The 25,638-nt window shown below is 49.8% G+C and overlaps 1 protein-coding gene across 2 annotated transcripts in view; it reads left to right on the top strand.

Moving 5' to 3' along the window:
- Positions 1–245: 245 nt before the first annotated feature.
- The window catches only part of LOC144763193 (protein unc-93 homolog A-like), a 518,977-nt gene continuing 493,584 nt past the window's right edge, over positions 246–25,638 (top strand). For both annotated transcript variants that reach the window (XM_078648556.1, XM_078648555.1), the window contains exon 1: positions 246–387. The gene's annotated coding sequence lies outside the window, so the exon portion shown is untranslated. The remainder of the gene's footprint in view (positions 388–25,638) is intronic.

The following is a 25,638-nucleotide window of genomic DNA, read 5'->3' as shown; positions in this document are numbered from 1 at the left end:
CAGACCGAGAAGAGGCGAAGATGTCACTGGCCATGGGAGGTGTGTGGCATGCGTCGGGGAAGGTTAGAAGAAGTTGAGTGAGCTGGTGTGAAAGGAAAAAAAAATTCTTGGCGAGGCGGCTGCTCGTGCACTTTCTCGTGTCGACATTGTTGACACCAGGCACGTATTAACAAGCCAGGAGAAATTATCTGCTGGTGGTAGGCAGGGCAAAAGACACAGCGAGGCGAAACCAGTGCCAGAAATCCGCCGAGCAGCTAGTTAAACCACTCAGTCGTTCCCGAACACAAGAGATCTTTTTGTGACTGCCAGACTGACGGATGTGCCTTCATTCAGCAAACATCCGACCTCTTTCTTTTCAGGATATGGACCGCACCAAAAACGAACAAGGTACAGTTGACGTCCGAACCATGACGTGTATACAGTAGTATCGGGCATGCATGTATTTTGCGTAACGGGGTGGGAGGAGTGTCATGGATAGGTTTGGAGATTCCGAGGAAGGTAACACAGTAGCGTAACGCAAAATGTTTGGCCACCCGGCAGAATGTAAAGTAGACACTTGGACAGCCCCCCCCCCCCCCCCCCCGCCTCCCGAGTCCGCATATAAAGCGTTTATGTATTAGTCATGGGCTATGTGGGGCCCCTTCAGGAGTAGGAACCTCTTGAAGGGTTGCCCCCCCTTGCAGGGTTACGTCACAGAACACAAATTCAATGAACTGTAAATGTGCTCTCTGGGCATGTGGTACCCGCCCAATCCCGGATTTCACGGCTCATTTGTACAAGCCACGTGGAAAAGAAGGAAAGGGCAGTAACCATGTTACATACTCACAGCCCTCTTCGAGAGATCGCTCGGACAAGTCTGGTAATACTTTGCAGACTCTTCACTCGCTGCCCGTGTGACTCTTTTTTCCAGAGAGGCAAGAAAAAGCAATACTTTTAAAGTATTATAGTTATAGTTAGTTACCTTAGGACACGAATCTTTTGACTTTTGGTGGTTTTATGTCCAGCATCTAGATGCACTGAGATGGCGGATATATTCCTCAACAAGAGATGTGTGTAGTTTGCATCCACGTGCGCATGTTTGAGTTATGTTTATGTGTGTGTACGACCATGACTGTGGATGTGTGTGTTTTGCGTGTTTGTTTTGGGTGTTTGTATATTTGCTAGTGCGGCTGTGTTAATGTTTATTTTGTGTGTCAGTATGTGTATATAGATGAATATGTGTGAGGCCCCTTATTTGAGTCTGGATCCGGGCACCTCTGTTCACCTCAGGCTAATATATGGCCGAGTGTCCGCAGGGCTGTTAAATCTTCACCTTGACCCAGGCGGTAGTTTATTGGCATTCTTTGCCATCCAGTCAGTGCCTTGGTCAAATATACATGGGAAGTAAGCAGTGGTCGAAGTAGAGGGGATCTGAGGGGCACGACATGCCCATACATTTTAGGTCGAGCCCGAGCCAGCGGCATGCGCTGCTCTGGCAATCTGCTGTAGTGGAGTAGGGAATAGCAGCCCAGCCCACTTTCTGCCCATATTTGCCATTGGCTTGTGTCATTGTCCGTCCTTAATACTGGCTTCTGATTCGTAAATAGGCTTGTTAGTCCCTCCTTAGTACCGCCTCCTCTTCATTTGCCACCTTCCATGGCGACTGGCCCCTTTACTTCGGTTGTTACACAGTACATGTTATTTAGACTGTGGGCACTATTTTCTTTATCCAGTTTTATTTACTGCAGGCACAACGTGATTTGGTACCTTCTTTACAACACCACCCTGCCTCCCGTTGTCCATGCCTTCTTTACCCCCCCACAGTCCGCCATCCCTCCTGTTGTCGTGATGCCGACCATTTGCAATAGTTCATGCATTTACGCGAGTTTGAGCTCAGGCGTTTGTATTTGTCCCCAGAGCTATAAATTAATACATCTCCCAGTAGTATCATCAGAAGGGTTCAAGGCAGGTCTCATTCATTTTCTCTCCCACCTCTCCTGGTTTTGAATTCCTGTTTTAATTCTCACCAAAGTACTTTTTGTTGACTAATGCCTCTGCAAAAGGAAAACAGCACTAAAACTTAAAGAAACTAGGATCACTGTTGCTAGATTCTGCCATGACATGAGCTTCTTATCAGATCAGTTTTTGAGGTTGCCAAACAGTAGTGTATGTCAGGAAAAATTGCATAGGGAGGAGAGGCTCGTGTTTTTGACTAATGTGTCAACATGTTGTGACGTAAGACCAAGTGTGACGTGTGCTTAAGAGGTACATCTGTTGCTACAATCAGTGGCATTTCCCTAATTAGTTACTGACCTCATGCTGACTATCGCCTGTGTATATGGTGACTAGATTACTAGATTGTTAATAAGCCTCCTTCTTTGTTTGTTTTTTTATCCATGTAAGAATTTGGGTAACTGGTTTAGGGGGGTGAAACTCCACTCAAGCAGCAATCAAAATTCTCATCTGGGTGAAACACAAGCAAACCTCAAATGAACCTATGTGCTCCCCAAACCACATGTGATTTTGATCTCCTGGTTGCCACAGAATATTGTTGCCAGATCTGCTCACTACAGACTAATTTTTTTGAATCCGCATTATTACTTTGTCCCATGATTTACTACACTTAGGGTGATTTCTAGTGCCCAAAGTTATCTGCGAAGTGCGACTCATGCAAATGTCCCTTCATTTTATTGTATTTCTGTGTCTAGCAATGTTTTTACTATATCTGATTTTTATTTTTAGTTTATCACTTCTGGCAACATTTCTAGCTTATGATAAGGTGAGCCTTGGTGCCAGTTTCCCTGTATGCAAAGGTGGCATTTCTTTGCTCCGCTCCGCTGTGCTTTGCTTTCTAGCTATGATTTTGATTGTTGTTTTTTTAAAACTTTATTCATCATTTTCCAAAAGAAAAGCAAAAATAAGGGTAAACATACATGAGAAAAACATACAGATGAATCATAGTGTGTCACTCTAGTCACATACGTATAATATACAATAATCAGAACATACTCAAATAACACACTTGGGCCAAGGCGAAAGGCACATGGGGGGGACGCAGATCCTAGGTAGTACATCGGAGGGAGCGAGACCATACATTTGGATCAACGGGATATTAACATCGCCTGAGTTTCCCAATCAACTTGAAAAAAAAGGGGTAAAATAAACAGGGGTAACGTACCATGCATTACACAAATCAAGTGACAAAGTCAGTAACCCTGCACAATCCTTCAACCAATCCCCTCAGGTACAATATTATGAGTAGGGCTAGTCTGGCTCCTGGCCATGGCACCGGCGATATATGTTCGGTACGGGCCCCGAATATCAATGGGTCTGGAAGTAGAGGGAACCATGGTGGAATACTCCTCACTGTTGATGTTGCAAAGCGCCAAGCTCCGGAGCCAAGAACCGTGTGACGGAGGGGGGCGGTCACACCATCGCAATGCCACCTCGCCCGTAGCCAATAAAAAACCCAGCGCTGCTAGCTTACGTACTGCCCGTAGAAATTCGGCCACATAGCCCAAAAGGGCAATCTCAGGGGTGGGAACCAGATTCAGGAGCAGCATATCACCAAGTGTGCGGTGCACCCGGGACCAATAATCATGGATCACAGGACATGACCACGAGAGGTGTACAAAGTCCGCAAAGGGGCCACCGCACTTCGGGCAAGCGTGGGGTCTTGCCGGGTCTATCCTATGCAATCGCGCTGGTGTGTAGTATAATCTACGCAAGAATTTAAAGTGCAGAAGCTTATGTTTACTATTGAGGGAGATGTCTTTGGTCGCCCTACAGCACCACTGCCACTGTTCGTCTGAAATAGGGTAACCCAAATCTGCCTCCCATGCGGTTCGCACTCCTAGATCCGGGGAAGGGAGAAGTTCGCAGCACTTATGATATAACTTAGATACCAAATGATTGCCCGAAGGGTGTTGAATGAGAAAGGTGAGGGGGGACATCTCCTCAGGAGGGAGGGGGAACGAGAGGAACGAGGCACGCAGTAAAGAGCGCAGCCTGGTCAGCACAAAGGAGTCCATAAATGATCTCTCCGTGAAGCGTTGATCTTCTGTGAGTGAGAAAGCATGGCCGTCAGGGAACAAGTCCCCAATGGTAGAAATGTGGAATTTGGTTAATGTTTGCCGCACCACAGATTCCCCAGTTATTGGTAGCCAGGTGGGGTTGGGCAATGGGAGGGCCGGAGAGTACAGCTGGTCAAGGCCAATAAGTCGACGCAGTCTTCCCCACGCCCAGCAGGTCGATGAAACAGTTTGAATATCCCGCGGGTCTCTGGGAAAGCCTGATGGTAGAGTGGTAGATAACAGCCCCAGCAAGACCAAGTCGGCTTCCGGTTTCAGATAAACAATCCGGGCGTCAGGGTGGAACCATGGATATGCGTAGGAGCATTGTGCTACCTAAAAAAAAAAATAGGTAAAAATCAGGGACACCAAGCCCACCAAGCTCATATGGGAGTGTCAACACGCGCCAAGAAACGCGTGGAGTCTTATTTCCCCACACCAGCTTTAGTAATAAGGAGCGTAACTGTGTGAAAAATATTTTGGTAAGGGGCACAGGTATGTTATTGAAAAAATATAAAAACCGTGGCAGTACTATCATTTTAATTATGGCGATACGCCCAGCCATGGACAATGGGAGCCGATTCCATCGCTCAATCTGGCCCTCTAGGGCAGTCATCGCAGTACCGTAGTTTAGTCTAATGATGGATTCAGTATCTAAATGAACGTGGACTCCCAAGTATTTCACGGAGTCCCAGTTCCACGTGAGGGGAAGAGACTTGGCCATTCTACTGTACTGGGCGTAAGTGGAAATATGACAGATTTATGCCAGTTTACACGCAGACCCGAAAACTTGCCAAATCGAGTTATCTCCAAGATCAAAGGCTCAAGGTTGATCTGGGGCTGCCTGACATAGAGGATGGTGTCACCCGCGTAAAGCGAAATTAAGAATGGGCCTGTGCGAAACTGGAGACCTCGGTGCAAGTGCTTCTCCTGAAAATGACGGACCAACGGGTCCATCACTAAAATGTACAACTGTGGCGACAGAGGACAACCCTGACGTGTGCCACGCGTCAGGCGGAACTGGTTAGTGATAGTACCATTAAGGCGCAGTCTGGCCGTAGGAAGAGTATACAATAACTCCATCGTATTCACTAAGCACTCAGGCATTCCCATACGGCACATTACAGACATAAGGAATGGCCACTCTAAAGAATCAAACGCCTTCTCGGCATCTAGGAGAACCGCCGCTGCCGGAGTGGCAGGGTCAACACAGTGCAGAATGGAAAAGAGGGTTCGGAGATTAAGTGTGGTGGAGCGATGTGGCACAAAGCCAGATTGGGCCGGGGATATAATGGACTCCATTAGTAACGAAAGGCGGATAGCGATGACTTTCGCTAGGATCTTGTAGTCCAGGTTTAATAAAGATAGGGGACCGTAAGATTCACACAAAGTGACATCCTTTCCCGGTTTGGGGAGCAGGACTATGACCGCCTCCTTAAGGGTGGGGGGCAGACATCCCGTTTCGGGTGCCTCGGCGTACATTTCCACCAAGCGGGAACCAACAGTTCCTTATAGGCCTTGTAAAAGTCGTCCGAGAAGCCGTCCAAGCCAGGGCCTGAAGACCCTCTCATGGAGTTAATAGCTTCGACAATATTGTCTGGCGTGATAGGATCGGCCAGAAAGTCTTTCATCCAATTCTCCAAGTACACCATCGCTATCTCATTAAGGTAGTTACCTCGGTCAGTGGCGTCATCAGCTAACGTGGAAGTGTACAAAGATGTGTAATAAGATAAAAAGGTCTCACAGATCTCGGGTGTGGTGCGCAGTGTGTCTCCTGTCGGGCCCTTGAGTTCCGTGATGTAGGAAGATTTGTAAGGGGGGCGTAGCAGTTGTGCCAACAATTTGTCCGGTCGGTCGCCTTCACCATATTGCCTAGCCGTGTGTGAATTAGTCAAAAATCTGAGTTCCCTGTCGGCCTCCTCCCTAAACTCCACCATCAACTGTAAGCGCTTAATCTCCCTCTCCTCAGTATGTTGTTGAAGCTGTTCTGCATCTAGCGCCGCTTTGGCATGCTCTATTCGGGACAGGGCAGCGCGGACATCGCGCAGCGTGCCAGTGTGTTTAGCAATGCATACACCCCTGATGGTTGCCTTAAACCCCTCCCACAGGACAGCCCAGGTGTCAACCGTACCTGTATTGAGCTCGAAATATTCCTCAATGGCCCCCCTAATTTCTTCTGTGAAAACCGGGTCTGATAAAGCTTTTCCGGGGAAGCGCCACTGTCTTTCATAGCCACCCACCCTAGGAATCCTCAATCTCAATACTATAGGAGAATGGTCAGACAAGGTGCGTGGGAGCGTAAGGAGGTCGTCAACCCACCCAACCACTTCCGGGGAAATTAGCCTATAGTCAATCGTGGTCCAGGTATCATGGAACCCGGAGTAGTGCGAGTAGGCCGGTGACGTGACATGCATAGACACATCGATGTCTATGAGGGAAAAGTGGGAGCATATATCAAGGAGAACTGGAAGTGAGTGGTTTTTAGTGTCTGGGGCAGAGGATGCACTGTCTCTGGATGGATTAAGCAGCAGATTAAAATCGCCACCAACTAGCAGTAAACCTGGGTCCGACTTCAGTAAATGTACCTGTAACTCGTGGAAAAAAGCAGGAGTGTCTGTGTTAGGGCCATAGACTCCAACGAGAGTGATCTTGTGGCTCAAAAGGCTCCCCGCAACGATGACATATCTGCCATCTTTGTCAATTACAGTGTAAGTTAGCACAAAGGGTACCCGCTTATGTACACAAATAGCGACCCCCCTGGAATATCTGCTATAGTGGGAGAAGAAGCGGTGTGATCCCCAGCTTCTGGCAACATGTGAAGTGTCATCCAATGATAAATGAGTCTCTTGCAAAAAAACTATGTCAATCCTATGCCTAGCAATGTAGTTAAAAACTTGCTTACACTTCCTGGCATTGTTTAGTCCCCTAACATTCCAGGACATCATCGAGAGTTCAGAGGGGCCGAGCTGTAAACCTAACCTGGCCATGAGTACAGGGAATGGAAAGTTGACCTATACCATGAGCAGTTCAACACGATAATTGCTATTGTGGAAATGACGTGACACATTATCAAAAAACAATACCAAACAAAAACCCTCTCCCACCCCCCACCCAACCTCTCACAAACCCCAAAGAGGAAAACCCAACCCAGTGTGGCGGTTGTAGGAAACCGGCTATTTCTGGTAGGCTAAGGCTGATGCCAAAGCCAGGCAGAAACCACCATTCCCGTCAGGGCAAGGAAGTCACACGCCAGGATAACCCCTGCTCACCCTCTAGGTAGCTTGGCACGAGCAGTCTAGGCTAAACTCGGAGGCGATGTGTAAAGCATTTGTGTCAGTGCACAACAGCAACAACATACTAGGTACACCACAAAAGAGACTCCACACAAGGTTATATTAAAATAACTTTTGTATTGTCAAAACATATCAGATAGAAATTACACATGTACATTGTGCCAACTGGCACGGCAATATTCACAAGGGATTATGTACAAGACAGGGCCACATGGGCCACTGTCGGAATCAACACTTTGCAGATATAGAAATACTTATGTAAGTACCACCTATGCAACCCTAAACCCCTTAGGAGACTGTCACGCAGGGGACCAGGACCTCACTAGGACCACCTGTACTAAAAAGAACAACCCCCTAAGTATCACACAGCATTTAGGGGTCTAAGAAAGAACACATTACCCATGATGTATGAAACACATTCAGAGGAGTAGTAAAGGAAAACCACCTAAGTAGCACACAGCGTTTTAGGGGTCTAAGAAAGGACACATTACCCATGATGCATAAATATACATTCAGAGGAGTAGTAAAGAGAAACACATAATGCATAAACCTACACATTCAGCGGTGTTAAGAATAAAGCACATGATGCAATGAAATTACATTCAGAGGTACCAGAATAATACAGTAGCGCAATAGTCACATGATGTCTAAAAACATTCAGAGGTGCAGGAATAAGACATGATGCAAGAAATCCCATTCAGAGGTGCAAGAACCATACAATTGCGCAAAACCTACATAAGCCACCACCTGTGGCAGTCCCTAGGCCAACTGGCCTAGTTGGGGCTAGCACGCCCTGAGTCTCAATGTCAGGGGCCTAAACGATGCAGGGGCCCACTACTTGCTGGGCCCCTGGGAACACTCACAAGGGCCTAAACGTTGCAGCTGGCACTAAGTGCTACGCAGCTGGGAAGGCCGGGCACCACTGTGCCCTCGCTGTCCCACACAGGGACTCTCTCCTGAAATTGCGCCTAAACGGTGCAGCTGCCCACTAATTGCTGGGCAGCTGGAGAATCATCAAAACTGTGCCCGGGCCCTCACTGGCCCTCAGGCGCAAACTGCGCCACGCTGGAGCCCCACGGGCTCTACCCACAGCTAGGTCCACGTTGGAGCCACACAGGCTCTGGCATGACACTGCGCAACGTTGGAGCCACCCAGGCTCTGAACAAATATGCCCCCTGAGCCTAGCAGGCTCTTAGAACAACCATGGTGCTTTCACTGGCACCAGACCTACACAAGCCCAGGAGGGGACGGGCATCGACAATATGCCCCGAGGTTTCCCAGGAGCCATCTCGACTCCTTAAACAAATATGGCCTGCGTTGGAGCCTCTATGGGCTCGTAGGGAAGTCACCCACTCCGTTGGAGTCCCACTCGGGGGACTCAGAGTTACGACACGCCCCCTGCGCCTCCCGGGGCTCTCAACATAAATATGGGCTTTGGAGCCTCAGGCTCCGTCGAAACTTGGGGGCGGCCCACTGTCAGCTGGGGCCGCCCTACCTCCACTCCCGCCCAGGTGCCGCTCTCCGGCACCAACAGCAGCTGCACGGAGCCCCCCCAGCCCTTCCGACTCACCGGGCTCTCTGGGGCGGGCTCCTCCGGGCGGCGTCTTCTCTGCTGGGCGGCGGCTCACTCTCGCCGGCTGCGGTAGGGGCAGGCACCGACCATGTGCCTCGCGCCCCCTCCGCTCTGCTCACTCGGGGCTCCCTCAGCACACGGGAGCCCCAGCAGCCATTCCTCGGCACGCCTTCCTCCGCGCGGCAGCTCCGGTCACATGGGAGCCTCGCTGCTCCCGCGCCGGACCTCTCTCTCTCGGCAGGGCTCCCTCGGCACACGGGAGCCCTGTCAGCTGGCCGCCACGTTTCTCTGGGGCTCCCTCAGCCGAGAGGAGCCCCGTCCACCGCCGCCATCTCCCGCGCCTTCTTCGTCCTCTCCCCGCCGACTGCGGGGGGGCGGGACTTCCGGCCGGCCGCGCTGAGATTGGCCGGACGGCCGACCACTTCCGGGTCGCTGCGGGCAGCGCAGCGGCCCTCCTCTTTAGGCAGGCAGGCGGGGAACCACGATCCGAGGGGTGGCACCCTCGATACAACCAGCCCCCATAAAAGTTGAAGCGCTATTAAGCGCTTGGGGCCAAGTAGCGCTGTGAAGACAAATAAAGCGCTCTCCAGCGCTTGGGGCAATAAAGCGCTCCAAAGCGCTAGAAGAATAGGCAAAGCGCTCCTAAGCGCTATTGACCAGCAAAGTCTTACAAGCAATGCAGCAGGCAAGGGGACAGTCAGGAAGAGTCCCCCAGCAGTCCATCAGCCTCCAGGGGCTGGGCAGCGCCCGCCCCGGGTAGATTCCCGTCAGCAACAGAACAAGACAAGAACAACTTGGAAGGGAACAGCCCCTTCTTATACACAGAAAAGGCTTTGAAGTCTTTTGAAGTCTTTGTGTAAGCGAGCCCTAAGCCCTGGGTGCATCTGGTTTCCCTCTCCTGTCAGCCTCAGGTCAGAGGTGACAGTGGGCCATCCGGAGGGAGAGGCAGCAGGGTGGGCTGACAGGCACCGCCTGGTACCACCAGAGCTCTTCCCTCCCATCCGTGACAGCAGATGGGGGCCTTTCATCTATGGCTGACTCAGACCCCCTCCTCCAGGGCCCTGCAGACCCCGTCCTACTCACCAGACAGTCCATCTACCAGCAGGCCCAGGCATGCCTGGGCCAGGCCCATCAGCCAATCACGTGCCAGCAGACTCACTACACAATTATGCCAACTTCTAAAAGTGGCGCTTCTAGACTAGACACAGCCATGCCGCATATACCATTCTGCAGCATTCCTTACCACGAGTTCACACATATCAAACTCGACCCTGCACTCCCCATGCATCAGGAATCTACCATGGGCATACATATTCCCCATTCATTCCTATGGGAGGGCAGGTCGCTCACCATCCATACACAGAGAGCACACGCACTTTACACTGTACCACAGTGAAAAAGTGCGCAGAGGCCTAAAATCACCAATCCAGGTTCCAAAAACAGGCTAGGAAAAAGCAAAAAGTCACGGGGTGAACCTGCCCATAGGATCGGGTCCAACACATCCCCCTTCCAGCCAAAACGCAGGGTAGACCAATCACTACACTGATGGTCTTCAATGCTTTGGGCGACAAAACCACGGAAACGGGCCTGCAGGGCAGGGCCACCTTCCAGTTTTTCGCCACTCTGAACCCACAGGGATTTCCCTCAACAAAAGCTCTCTGACACAACTAGGATACCCCACTGGTAGACACTAGTCATCCACAGCCAGGACCAGGCCCTAGGCCATCCATATATCACAGGTCCTAACCAATCCACAGAGTGGGGGCAGAAGCCCCTGGCACACAATAGCCAATCTCCACTCTCTCTCTCTCTCAGGGTAGCTACACTACCACTGATCCTACAACCTAGGGACCACACCCTCAGGCTGACTAGAGGTCACGGGCAAGAATGCCCCACCCTACCTCTATTCTACCAATGTTAGAACTGGGGGTCTCTAGTTGGCAGAGGTAAGTATCTTAGACCAAGTAGGGACCCTTGCTTCTAGCCACGATGAAGGAATAACCCTCACAGGGAAGCACTCACCAGAACACAACTCTCCTACCAGATCAGGACCTCACTCCGTCACTGGTCTATCACCCGGAAACTATTCCACTTCTGAGGTACAAAGCACACAGCACAGTCCCTCTTCAAGCAGGTGGGGGGCACAGCACACAGCAAAGCCCCCTTTCCTCCACCTTAGTGGAAACAACAAACTGCAGGTGGGCCCCAGAACACACAGCAAGGGCAGCCCCCTCAGTCTCTTCAGCTGATTCACTTTGGTAGAGTTCCTCTTGACCTAGAAGTTTCCTAATCTCCCAACCTAGGATCCAAACCCTCAGGTTGCACCGGGGTCAGAAGTACACCGTCCTTCTGCACCCCCTTCCAGTTCCATGATTACAGGCCCAGTATGTCTCAGGCTAGACAGAGCACACGCCAGCGGCGTAGCAGCGACACACTCTCCTCCAGTACTCCCTATCACAGGGTGATTCTCAGTATGTTCCAGGCTGGACAGAGCACACGCCAGCGGCGTATCAGCAACACACTTTCCTCCCACCGGGGTCAGAAGTAAGGACACCGTCCCTCTGCACCCCCCTCCAGAGTTCTGCACCCTCCCACCTTGGAGCTGTACCCCTGGAAGCCAACAACCGGTCAGGACACTGATTACAGATGCCCTTCCCTCCAGGTCAGGCTGAACCCGAACCTGGCCTCCCCCCTCCTCGGGGAATGACCTCCAGAGGCCCAAAAAAATGGTCAAGCACTCTAGACGGTCAAATGCCCAGCGAACCAGGACTTCTGCACCCTCCACTTAGGAGCGGTACTGCCCAACACCAGGACCGCCGGAGTTCTGATTACAGACACTCCCCGTCCTCTAGACACAGGAAGCTCCTCCTCAAATGACTTGTAAGTACAGCCTAGGCCCCTGACCTGGCGCTCCCTTAGGGAACCCTCCAGGCCCTGAGACAGGGTTTCGGCCCAACGTGGGACACACCGTCTCACACTCACTCCGCCTCCACTGAGACAGGACGCGAGCCCCTACACCCCTACCATCCTAATGGGACTTAGCCGGGCTACACATGAACCTCTTCACCTACACAGGATCATCAGATACACAAGCCACTACTGTTAGAATCACTCCCTAATGTCTCTGTAAGACATCCAGCGCACCGCCAGACATCCACCTTCTTGTCCAATGCCTCTGCAGGACGTCCTGCACACCACCAGAGGTACACCTCACGTGCAAGCTCCTTACAAAAAAACTCACACGAACTCCTCCAGTTCAAGACACCACTCATCCACACACTCCCCCTCCAGACTGGTGAGACAGTTCCTCACTGCCTCTGACTCTCAACCTGTCACCCTCTTACTGAGCACCAGGCACCATACTCTGGGAACTGGGAATGGGACTACACGCACTGGACACATTTAAGCTGCCACCACTGGATCCTACCATACGGGGGAATCCAGACACACACACTACACTCAGGGAATAACCACCCTCCTGAGCAAGCAATTTCTCCTCCACCCTCCCTCTCTTCCATCTACCCACACAGGGACAGGAATAGGAGTTGGACACTGGACCCAGCAAGCGATTCCTAATCTATGGGAACCTCCCCTCTCTACTGGCGTCCCGCCCTGTCATTTTCTCTCACCTGCCACTAAACATAAAGCGCAGGAACACCATCTGAAAATGACACTCTTGAGGAAAAACAAAATCAAAAACAATAATCCCAAATATGTGACTATCTGAAAAACGCAGAGTTTTTGTAATGTAGCCAGTTGTTGCTATGGCACTGTGCAAATACAAGTCCAAATCTGCACCGCTGACCAACAATGTAGGTTACCGGCTATTTCTGGTAGGCTAAGGCTGATGCCAAAGCCAGGCAGAAACCACCATTCCCGTCAGGGCAAGGAAGTCACACGCCAGGATAACCCCTGCTCACCCTCTAGGTAGCTTGGCACGAGCAGTCTAGGCTAAACTCGGAGGCGATGTGTAAAGCATTTGCGTCAGCGCACAACAGCAACAACATACTAGGTACACCACAAAAGAGACTCCACACAAGGTTATATTAAAATAACGTTTGTATTGTCAAAACATATCAGATAGAAATTACACATGTACATTGTGCCAACTGGCACGGCAATATTCACAAGGGATCATGTACAAGACAGGGCCACATGGGCCACTGTCGGAATCAACACTTTGCAGATATAGAAATACTTGTCAGTAATTAGAATAAAAGTATAGAGACTTCACTGTAACACAAAGTAACAGTTATAGATCACATCCAGTAACTACTGGGAACAGGTAAGTACCACCTACGCAACCCTAAACCCCTTAGGAGACTGTCACGCAGGGGACCAGGACCTCACTAGGACCACCTGTACTAAAAAGAACAACCCCCTAAGTATCACACAGCATTTAGGGGTCTAAGAAAGAACACATTACCCATGATGTATGAAACACATTCAGAGGAGTAGTAAAGGAAAACCACCTAAGTAGCACACAGCGTTTTAGGGGTCTAAGAAAGGACACATTACCCATGATGCATAAATATACATTCAGAGGAGTAGTAAAGAGAAACACATAATGCATAAACCTACACATTCAGCGGTGTTAAGAATAAAGCACATGATGCAATGAAATTACATTCAGAGGTACCAGAATAATACAGTAGCGCAATAGTCACATGATGTCTAAAAACATTCAGAGGTGCAGGAATAAGACATGATGCAAGAAATCCCATTCAGAGGTGCAAGAACCATACAATTGCGCAAAACCTACATAAGCCACCACCTGTGGCAGTCCCTAGGCCAACTGGCCTTGTTGGGGCTAGCACGCCCTGAGTCTCAATGTCAGGGGCCTAAACGATGCAGGGGCCCACTACTTGCTGGGCCCCTGGGAACACTCACAAGGGTCTAAACGTTGCAGCTGGCACTAAGTGCTACGCAGCTGGGAAGGCCGGGCACCACTGTGCCCTCGCTGTCCCACACAGGGACTCTCTCCTGAAATTGCGCCTAAACGGTGCAGCTGCCCACTAATTGCTGGGCAGCTGGAGAATCATCAAAACTGTGCCCGGGCCCTCACTGGCCCTCAGGCGCAAACTGCGCCACGCTGGAGCCCCACGGGCTCTACCCACAGCTAGGTCCACGTTGGAGCCACACAGGCTCTGGCATGACACTGCGCAACGTTGGAGCCACCCAGGCTCTGAACAAATATGCCCCCTGAGCCTAGCAGGCTCTTAGAACAACCATGGTGCTTTCACTGGCACCAGACCTACACAAGCCCAGGAGGGGACGGGCATCGACAATATGCCCCGAGGTGTCCCAGGAGCCATCTCGACTCCTTAAACAAATATGGCCTGCGTTGGAGCCTCTCAGGGCTCGTAGGGAAGTCACCCACTCCGTTGGAGTCCCACTCGGGGGACTCAGAGTTACGACACGCCCCCTGCGCCTCCCGGGGCTCTCAACATAAATATGGGCTTTGGAGCCTCAGGCTCCGTCGAAACCTGGGGATGGCCCACTGTCAGCTGGGGCCGCCCTACCCTCAGCACACGGGAGCCCCAGCAGCCATTCCTCGGCACGCCTTCCTCCGCGCGGCAGCTCCGGTCACATGGGAGCCTCGCTGCTCCCGCGCCGGACCTCTCTCTCTCGGCAGGGCTCCCTCGGCACACGGGAGCCCTGTCAGCTGGCCGCCACGTTTCTCTGGGGCTCCCTCAGCCGAGAGGAGCCCCGTCCACCGTAGCCATCTCCCGCGCCTTCTTCGTCCTCTCCCCGCCGACTGCGGGGGGGCGGGACTTCCGGCCGGCCGCGCTGAGATTGGCCGGCCGGCTGACCACTTCTGGGTCGCTGCGGGCAGCGCAGCGGCCCTCCTCTTTAGGCAGGCAGGCGGGGAACCACGATCAGAGGGGTGGCACCCTCGATACAACCAGCCCCCATAAAAGTTGAAGCGCTATTAAGCGCTTTGGGCCAAGTAGCGCTGTGAAGACAAATAAAGCACTCTCCAGCGCTTGGGGCAATAAAGCGCTCCAAAGCGCTAGAAAAATAGGCAAAGCGCTCCTAAGCGCTATTGACCAGCAAAGTCTTACAAGCAATGCAGCAGGCAAGGGGACAGTCAGGAAGAGTCCCCCAGCAGTCCATCAGCCTCCAGGGGCTGGGCAGCGCCCGCCCCGGGTAGATTCCCGTCAGCAACAGAACAAGACAAGAACAACTTGGAAGGAAACACAGCCCCTTCTTATACACAGAAAAGGCTTTGAAGTCTTTTGAAGTCTTTGTGTAAGCGAGCCCTAAGCCCTGGGTGGATCTGGTTTCCCTCTCCTGTCAGCCTCAGGTCAGAGGTGACAGTGGGCCATCCGGAGGGAGAGGCAGCAGGGTGGGCTGACAGGCACCGCCTGGTACCACCAGAGCTCTTCCCTCCCATCCGTGACAGCAGATGGGGGCCTTTCATCTATGGCTGACTCAGACCCCCTCCTCCAGGGCCCTGCAGACCCCGTCCTACTCACCAGACAGTCCATCTACCAGCAGGCCCAGGCATGCCTGGGCCAGGCCCATCAGCCAATCACGTGCCAGCAGACTCACTACACAATTATGCCAACTTCTAAAAGTGGCGCTTCTAGACTAGACACAGCCATGCCGCATATACCATTCTGCAGCATTCCTTACCACGAGTTCACACATATCAAATTCGACCCTGCACTCCCCATGCATCAGGAATCTACCATGGGCATACATATTCCCCATTCATTCCTATGGGAGGGCAGGTCACTCACCATCCATACACAGAGAGCACACGCACTTTACACTGTACCACAGTGAAAAAGTGCGCAGAGGCCTAAAATCACCAATCCAGGTTCCAAAAACAGGCTAGGAAAAAGCAAAAAGTCACGGGGTGAACCTGCCCAAAGGACCGGGTCCAACAGCGGTGAAATACAACATTATGTATGGGGGAAGTACATTGCAAACTGAATTGACCGCAGCAAATAAACCCAGGAAACAAAGGCGTTCGCCATTGGGGGTAGCAACGCCATGACATCCGGGTTAACCAATACAAATGACCATGTAATAACCAGACCTGTAGAACATCAGACAATCCCCAAATTGACCATGTCATAAGAGGTGAACCAAAAAACATGGGTAGGAGTCAAAATGTCCGCCAGGGCCTGAGCTCGAGAACAGTTCCACGCTGTGCTGGGAGTCTCCCTCTGACCGGAGAGGGCGCTCTGGAGCTAGCATTAGCCTGAGTGCCTTTGTTCTTATAAGATTGACAAAACTCCAGAACTTCCGTCGGGGTGTCGAAAATGCGGGCCTTGCCAGCGACTTCCACCCTAAGGCGCGCAGGATAATGCATACCATACTTAAGACCTAAATTGCGTAGAGTAGCTTTCACCCCAGTGTATTTCCGTTGTGCCTCTTGAACCATGAGGGTGATGTCTGGATAAAAGGACAGGGAATCGCCTAGCCATCGTATCTCCCCTTTCTCACGGGCCGCTCGAAGGGCAGCATCGCGGTCCCTGAAGTTCATGATCCTGGCTATAATGGGACGCGGCGGTTGACCCGGTCTTGGTCGGGGACCCAGGGACCGATGAGCCCACTCCACCACAAACCCTGGAGTAAATTGTTCCCTGCTGAACAGGTCGATGAGTAGGTTTTCAACAAAGATGTCCATCGGACCAGTTTGGGTAGATTCTGCCTTGCCTAAAATACGAACGTTGTTGCGCCGTCCCCGCGCCTCTAAGTCTTCATTTTTTATGGCCACTTCCTTTAGGATCTTTTCAACGCGCTCAAGTCGCTTCAGCGCTTTGGCGTCCGCGTCCTCAACATCGGAAACATGGGCTTCAACAACATCTAGCCGGCGATCATGTGCTTGCACTTTAGAACCCATGTTGCCAAGCTTTTGCTCCAAGGTGTCAAATCTGCTGTCGAGTGATTTGAATCCGGCCCTCATTTCGCTCATCATGGCCGTGACCAAGGAGGTGGTGTCGCCCTGAGGGGGGGGAGGTATCGCGTCCGATGAGGATCCAGTAGAAGTGTCCGTAGCCAGCATGGAGGCCTGGTCAAAGCTGAGCTTTCGCTGATTAGGGTCTCTTTTCCCCATGCTGACTAGTGGGCAGCAGGGTGCGGAATGTCAAGTAGAAAGGTAGGTGAAGGATAAGCGAAATGGCCGCCTACAATCGATCAAGAAAGTGCGTGCAGAGTGGGATCGCAGCAGCGTTCAAATAATTCCTCCGAAGATGGGAGGTCTCACAATAGTCAGGCAGCCAAGGCAGTGGAGTGGTGCCTATGAAATCAGGAGCCAAGCAGTTGTGAAGGCAGGCTACACACCGAGAAAGACACCCCCAATACTCTGCAGCTGGTCAAGACAATACACCTTCCCCAGGTTCCAGAACGATCAGGACCATGAAGGCAGCACCCTCCGACAAAATGGTGGACCAGGTCTGCTGTGCCGGCAGGTAAGGAGCAACAGGATCAGCCGCTACAGCGCCACATTCACCAGGCGGCTACGGGAGGAAGACACCGAGGGGAGGCGGGGCCACCCGGCCTCGCAGCAGCTCATACCCCCAAGATGCCCGCCACCACCCACGCGTCCCCTCGCGGCACCTGGGCCACACCGCACAAACCCCCAGAGTCCGCCGGGACCGGCCGCTACTAGAGTCCCCAGCTCCGGCCCACGCTCCAGGCCCTAAGGCCACAGTGCGCCCCAGAGCCGTGGAACCAGCACGGTCCAACCCCCGAGCTGGACCAGAGGAAGCGCGCCCAAGCCCCCAGTGCCCCAAGCGAACGCGGGGTGAAAAACGATGCGCTTCCGGCGCAGAACTCACCGGATGGCCAGGCGCAGATAGAGAGGACGCCGGTGGGGTGGCGCTCCGTCTCCTCCGCCGAACGGACCCTGACACGGCACCCCCAAGCCAAGGGCGGGTGTCAGATGGTGGCGAATTGCCACAGCTACAGGATGGAGGCACGTAGCGGGTTCAGGTCAGGCTTATGTCCGCAGGATGGTGTAAATTGGCTGCCCGGACGGCGGAGCTTCAGTCGGAAGCGGCCATCTTGGTCGCCTCCGTGGCCACGCCCCCCCATGATTTTGATTGCTTTATATCACTCTGGTTAATTTACCAGGATCCATGGCTTTGAGCTCGATTAATTATCTGTTGTGCTTTTCTGTACACGTCTTGTTCAGCTTTGGATTGCTTGCTTTTTTTGGGGCTCATTTGCATGTATTTGTGTTTCAGAGTTATGGGGGACAGGGAGTGCCTGCATCATCCCAACATCCGCTACAATGCGGCATGATTACCACTGTCTGCTAGACGGCCTAAGAATTAACAGCATTTGTAAGGGCCTTTATTACTCATTAGATGTGTGCGTGCCTGGTCTGTATGGATGGGGGTCCAACCCAAAGCACACAGTGTTGTTGTGAAATACTGTTACTATCCTCAGAGGTAAATTTCCAATCTGTCGTTGAAATGGTTAGTGGAGTCGCATGTGCGGCGTGAAAAGGTGAAGTTGTGGTGTGTTCGGACTGCAAGCAACATGTGCAGATCTCGGTATGTCAGAGCCACACCAGTTTCAAGGGTTGCACTTTTCAAGCTGCCCTTGACTATGAAAAACCTCATGTTGCCGAATTTGTGTTTTACATGCATATAGCAGAAACTGCATGCACACAGTTGGGTTGAGGTAGTTCAGACAGTAGTCACATGCAGCCCCTGACATTATTCTGGAAACTCACTGATTTATTGTATTTTATACACAATGCATGAAAGCTGCATCTTGACTCAATTAAAGATGAGATTGAAAATTGTGAATATGTAAAATAATGTAAGCAGATACTTAGTACATGCCAATGCTCATGTGTAAGAGATGGTTGCTGTGCCCTTGGTTTAACATAATGCAAAGTTCGGCTTTCGCCTTGTTTCTTAGTGCAGTCATTTCACTTAAAATACTTAAGCCCATCTCGGTCTCACTGTAACCGTTTCAGAAATTAAATATAGCTTCTTGGAGTAGTAATAAGGCACATTTTGGTTGCTTTAAATCCGATCAGGTTTACCCATCTATATGCAATGCTGAAGGGTTATGTCCTTTGTAATTAAATCAGCAGACTTCTGCTGTGTGCTGTATTTTTGCTCTGTATAATGAGTAGTACTAGCTCTGAGAGTTTGTCACTGTGCATTGTCCTTGATATGTAGTGCATTCAAATAGCTTATTGAAGTCTTGCACGGAGAGCCACTACTCACCTATCTGAGCTATAGGTCTTTAGTCAAAGTTCTAACAAAAGCAGTCGAGACTTGCTTTGGACAATGGAACGTGTTCTCTCTCTCTGTTTCATGTTATGGTAAATGGCAGTGTTAATCAGAGGGGACATAAACCATGCAAGCCATGTCTGAGTTTTGTTTTATGTAATGAACGGTCACAAATGACATGCATCTTCCCTTTACTGGCCATTGAACATCTCTGAGCCTCATTAGTAGAGTTTTGATCAAACTTATCAAACCTTGTAAATCATGCAAAGTTAAGAAGGGTTGCTTTTCCCTGCAGCATTAAATGTGCGCATATTGTCAGGTACAGACTATGGGGCCCATTAGGATGGCGGGCGGATCGCCCCCGCCAGGCTGGCGGTAGCCACCGCCTGCCTGGCGGGGGCCTTCCGCCCGCCATCCTTGCTGCAAAGACCCCCCACCATATTAACATGGCTGGGGGGTCCGCGGCGGACGGAAAGACCGTCCGCCGCTTTTCCGCCCCAGTCAGGGCGACCGGGGCGGAAATGGGTTGTATATGGTAGCAGTGTCTATCAGACACCGCCAGCCATATTACAATGGGCATTCAACAATGCCTTTCTGTGGCTGCAATGCCGCCACGAAAAGTTATGCGGAGTCTCCCTGCGGGGGCCCGTTGCGGGCCCCCAGGGACTCCAGGGGGTGCACATGGGGGGTACCTATGGTACCCCCTGCATTTCAATGAATAACGTGGCAGGCACCGCGTGGTGTATACTCGGGGTTAAAACGGCCTATGCTAGATTATATCTGTGTATATTATGGCCTGGGCCAATTTATACACTGGGGTATATTATGGCCGAGGGAGCTCTTGTGTGCGATGGCGAGTCCTCCTCCTGGGCAGTTGGGGCGGTCCTTCTTCTGGATCTTGTATCGGTCGGGGATGGTGGTGGCGATGCCAGGGACGGAGGTGGGATTGGCCCATATTTCCATGAAGAAGCCAACGTCTGATGAGAGGGTGTCTAGGAGGTCCCAGATCTCTATTGTGTGTCTGTGAATGCAGGAAGTGCAAGTTGAGGAGGATGCATCTCAGGGCTTCGAGGCTGCTGGTGTCCGGCGCGGGGACAGTAGCTGTGGCGGTGCAGAGGGTAGTGAAGATTTGTCGGCAGTGTCAGCAGGAGAACTGGCCGTGGGTTGTGGCCAACGTAGACAGCTGGCAGTTGTTGTTCCTTTCCGGAGTCGAGTGCGAGGAGGAAAGCAGAGTCGTAGCGGTAGGTGGTCGGAGAACCAGGGTTCCTGGCGCTGGTCACAGATGGGCGCAGACAAGCTTGCTTTTGGCGTGCTTTCAGTATGCCAGCGGTGCGCCCGCTACGCGCAGCCGCCATTAAATAGAGGAAAGGAAGTGCAGCTGGGAGGTGTAAGTGGGAACCGGCAGGGGGCGGGGCCTCGGGGGCAGCAGCGGCAGGGAAGAGGATGGCGACAACGGGCACGGAGGACACAGACAAGGGCACAAATAACAGGCAAAATAAACAAACACAAAGTTAGAGAAAAAGGCAGACAAAGACAGAAAACGGGCACAAACACAAGACCGACAACAGCGGACCTGCAGAAGAGCAAGGCTCTCCCACTGTACCTCCAGGGATGAGGCCCAGGTTGGAGCCTGCGATTAGAGGAGGGCCTCAAACACCTACCAGCACTGGGCAGTGGCAGCGGCAAAACAGGGGAGCTGCTAGGGGAGAGAGCAGGTCTCTGACTAGGTCAGAAATCTTGCTCAGACACCCGAGCAGTGGCCGACATTAAATAGGGAAGGGGCAGGAAAGCACAGGATCATACTCCCATCCCCTCTTGAAAAGCTTCAGTTACTTAGCTGAAACAATGCTAACCAAAAATAACACTCCAAAGCAATGACTGAACGGATTGATGGAAAACATTTTCATTTGAACTCAATTTGACCCTGCTTTGAACCTCATTTATTATTATTGTTTTTTTTACCGTTAGGAGGCATATAAAGACTGAGGGCTTTAAGTGGGAAACAAATAGCTACCTGTTAAATCCGAATGACTGAAAACAATGTCTGAAAATCCATCACCACTTTTTGTTTACTTTCTAAAGAAGCTATTTTGTAATCTTCCTTTCTCCATTCCCTCTTTACCTTTCCTCCCTTTGTACATTCCCTCCCCCCTCCTTTTGTAACGGTCCTCTAGAGCTTACTTTAGAAAGTTGCTGATGGGAGTTATCAGTTGGAGAGCAGATGACTGGAAATAAAGACGCACTTGAATCATCTTGCCCCAGCGTCTATACTTTATAATAGCTATCAACATTCATGTTTTGAGTTTGTTGCTTGGTTGTTTGTTTGAAATCTGTGTTTTTTCAGCCAATGGATTTGAACAATTAGTCTTCATCAACTGGTTATAGCATGTTCTTGTTTTCAACTACACAAGAATGCCTAAACGACATGGTGAGTACGTTGAGGTTTAAGGAGGTATTCATGGCCAAGTGATGAGTGGAGAAACAGAGAATGACATAGGCATACTTTACGTTATATTGTCCTGTTCTGTTAGGCTAATGGGCTGGACATAGGTGTGTGTTTTTTGTGTGTTAGGGGTGTGATTTGAGGCACTTGGGGAAGAAGACTGTAAAGTAATCAGGCATTTCTTTTGCCACAATCAGAGTTGGTGTTTTTTTTTGATGCCCAGTGTTGATATTGTGGATGGAGGTGATTGCTTGCAGGTTATCGGGGAACTACTTTCAATTTAGAGTTCCAAGCAAGTCGAAGAAACGATATTTAGAAGTGGCACATGCGCCTTTCGGGTGGAAAGCAATTAGTGGTTGGGGGAACATTGGGGGCGGGAGGAAGGGGCGTTCAGTGAATTGTGACTGTATACCTTATTCATAACAGTTGGATAAAAAGACTGACCTACACCATGTGGCCTGTGATCAAGGTAGTCTTGTTTAAGCTGCACTGGCATTCTGTAGTTAGAAAAGGGGGAGGGTGTCAAATCGATTCTGTTGTCGTCCATTGTCTGCTAGGGGCTCAGACCCTGGGGCTTGGGGTACAGATTAAGTAGCAGTGTTTTGCTTTGGCTTCAAAGAGGACACTATCGGGGGCAAAGAGGCAGTGATGGAAGATGTAGCTAAATATGCTATTGGTCTTGGACAGGAGATGACAGACTATGCTAATGACGGTGGCCGTGGAGGTCACAGTTGTATGGATGGTGACCAGATCATTATGGTAGTCGAGTGCTAGGAGGTACAGAACATTGCTCACTGAAAATAATTTTCCAAACTCCAGAGAATATGTGTAGTCTCTGTAATGCATCACTGTTTGCTAAATGGCCTGGGGTGAAACAAGGGTTCTAACTAAGAAGTAGAATGCGTTCTTTCAGGGAATACAAAGTGTCCTTTGGGTACAGCTCCCGACATTATTAATGTTAAATTGTGAAAGTGTCAAAACATTGATGTGACGGAATTAGTTTTGATATATGCTAAATTGAGCTGTGTGGCTGAGTCAGTTTTAGTTAAAGGTGAGTTTGGGACTTTCCTAAAGAGATGTAATGTTTGTTTATGCGTATACACAAGATCATTATGAGTTTTAACCTGGCCCCTTTCCTGACAAAGCATTCCTAATCTAGGGGTACACCTATTGATTTCCCGTGCCATTGGAGTTCTTAACTCGTTCTTTAAAAAATGTCAGAGTCGAATGTGTCATAATTTGAAATCTAATTTTTGGACTGGCACATCTTTTATGCTAAATGCATTTTTGAAACTTTTGGAAACGTGAAGCCAGTATAACAGAAAGTGCGCCTCTACCCCAATTTTGACCTTTGCATTTCACACCTTCATTTGTATAGTTTCAATTGGGATCATATGCGCAGTGCCGCTATTACCTGAACAGGAAGGTGCAGGTTCTTATGCAATAAATCCCCTTATTTCCTCAAATTCACAGGCTTCTGTTGAAACGAGTGATGGAGTTTTACAAAGGAATGCACAAATATAGGGGCTTATTTACAAGCCCCTTGCGCCACCCGTACTTCACTTTTCCCATGTTAAAAATGATGCAAACGTGACGCAAGGAGCTTGTAAATCTGCCCCATAGTTTCCATGGTGATTGGTGCATTCAGTGTGTGTAAACATAGTTCACGCAATGAACACCAATCCCATCCCTGTGCCAAAGGCAAAGAATCTAGGTTTTCTGATTGACAAGGACTTAACACTCACCTCACAAATTAATCAAGTTACCTCGCCCTGCTTTATTATGATTAAGGTCGTGCGAAAAATACTGCCATTTATTCCTTTCTCTTTAAGAAAAACGGTATTAGGAGCCTTGGTTCTATCGTGAATCGACTACTGCAATGCGCTGTATGTTGGAACTGGGGAAAGCCAGCTTTCCAAACTTAAGTCATTGCATAACGCTGCCGTAAGAATACTGTTGGATCTTCCAAAACATCACCCGACGTCGAGTGGCATAAGGCAGCTACATTGGCTCCCAGTCCGACGATGGGTTGACTTTAAGGCGTTATGCCTAGTTCACAAAGCTGTATAAGGAGGAGGTGAAGCGGATATCAAATCTCTCTTTCCACGGTATGTACCGACCCGTGCATTAAGGTCTGGCAGTGTGGGGCTGGTCTGCCTCCCCACGATAAGAAGAGCCAGATGGGGAGGCTAGGGTTTTTCAGTTCAAGCGGCAAAGCAATGGAATTCCCTCCCTACAGAGCTACGCTGGCAAGCTAACAAGATCTTGTTCAGAAAGGCATTAAAAACCTGGCTTTTCATAAAATCCTAGTTCAGGAGCAGCCACTCCTTATCCTCACTCAGCGCCAAGACGCCTTGGCAATAGTGCGCTTAATAAAAACTTCAGTCACTCAGTCAGTCAGTTGTACATGTTGCCGGTAAAATTGTAGTTCACGTTGTCAATGGTATGGCCAAATGGTCCGATTGTAATTCTCTAGGTGAGTAGTACATGCACCGAGTAGTATGTAGTTTTGTGCAACTTCAGTAAATTACGTTTGTTTAGAGAGTTGTACATGCAGTTAGTGGAAATGTTGTGTTTTAGTGGAAACCAGTGTACATCTGATACTCTACGCCTAGTAGACTACTGTTCTTCATGCAGCGAATTCCCGCTCTATATATTAGTCAGATGAGACTAGAATGTTCATCCTGCTTGGGGTGGCGCATGCTTTGCTTTTTGAGGCCATGGTAGTTTGGTGTCATAAGTATGTTTTCCTTTCTATGGTTCCAGGACCTTTTGGCTGTTAGGGTGGCGGGCTATGCTGATGTCTCTTAATTCTTATTTTTCATTTGCATTTTCTGGTGATTCTGATATTGTCTGATGAGGTGGAAGGGATGTGTTTGATATTTGTTTGTGCTATCTTGGTAGATTATTGGAAAGGATGGAACATGTTTTATCTTGTCTTGAGTGGTTATACCATGGAATGTGCTGTCGGTGACTGGCACGGAACTGCCTTTGGGGCATTTGGAAATAGATGAATAAACAGGAAAACGTTTTGCTTGTATCCTGAGAGATGATTAGTTTACTGGTATTTCCGTGGATCCTAAAGTTCTTTTTCTTTCAGTCCCATAGCTTCTTGCTTCAAGGTCTGTGTTAGGGGGTAGTTCAAGAAGGCAGATTTTTATGGGCATTTCATAGCTACGTTCTCTTTGCTATTAGGTCATGTCTCTTAAACTTGCAAGAATATAAACTCTAAAGATCTCAAAGACGAGAGAATAAAGACGCTGACCAACTCAGAGAGAAGGCTTCAAAGCAAAAGAAACACCAGCAGTAGAGCCATACACAACCAGCTCTGACTAAGCCTTTTATTGTGGAGTTGAGGTGTAGAGGGTTGACCATACCTTCCAGGGTGGGTAGAAACAACTTCATTCATCATCTGCCACTTTGGGAGTGATTGCCAAGCCCCTTTCAGAAGATAGTATATACCATTCTCTCTGCTCTCACTCTCCTGCCTCAAAGTCTATACTCATTGTTTAGGAAACAAAAAGCAGTGACAGCATTTTTTATGACTATTTCGACAACAACCACTTTAGCACAAACATGAATTCAATTTGGCACCCAAATACCATATACCATAAAACTGGATGAATTGAACACAGATGGTGACTGCACCTTGAGTAATGTTTTTTTTCCTTAATGGTGAGAGGTGGCGATGTCAATGCAGATGGCATTCACGAGACCCAATCAGAGAACAAGACTACTGCCTAGATCTGGTAAATATACGGGCTCATATAGAGTCCCACACATATGAAGTTAGTCAGAAGCTCACTAGAACCAACTTATTTTAACATCACACGGCCACAGCGATATTAGAAAAAAGATTTCATTTTTATTTTATTTTTCAAATTTTCAATTCAAACATCAGATTGAAAAAATCATTATAAATACTTAATATATAATCGCAACATTCAAACAGCGTCCCACACATCCCTTCCAAGAGTCATACAAAAACACACATACAACAACAAAATTCATTCATCCTTATCACAACACAATCAGATTGCCAACTGATGCAGATGACTCGGGTCCCATGGGG

The sequence above is a fragment of the Lissotriton helveticus genome, chromosome 6 (assembly GCF_964261635.1).
Source record: "Lissotriton helveticus chromosome 6, aLisHel1.1, whole genome shotgun sequence".
Taxonomy (NCBI): domain Eukaryota; kingdom Metazoa; phylum Chordata; class Amphibia; order Caudata; family Salamandridae; genus Lissotriton; species Lissotriton helveticus.
The sequence above is the reverse complement of the archived record's forward strand: the minus strand, read 5'-3'. Positions and strand labels throughout refer to the sequence as shown.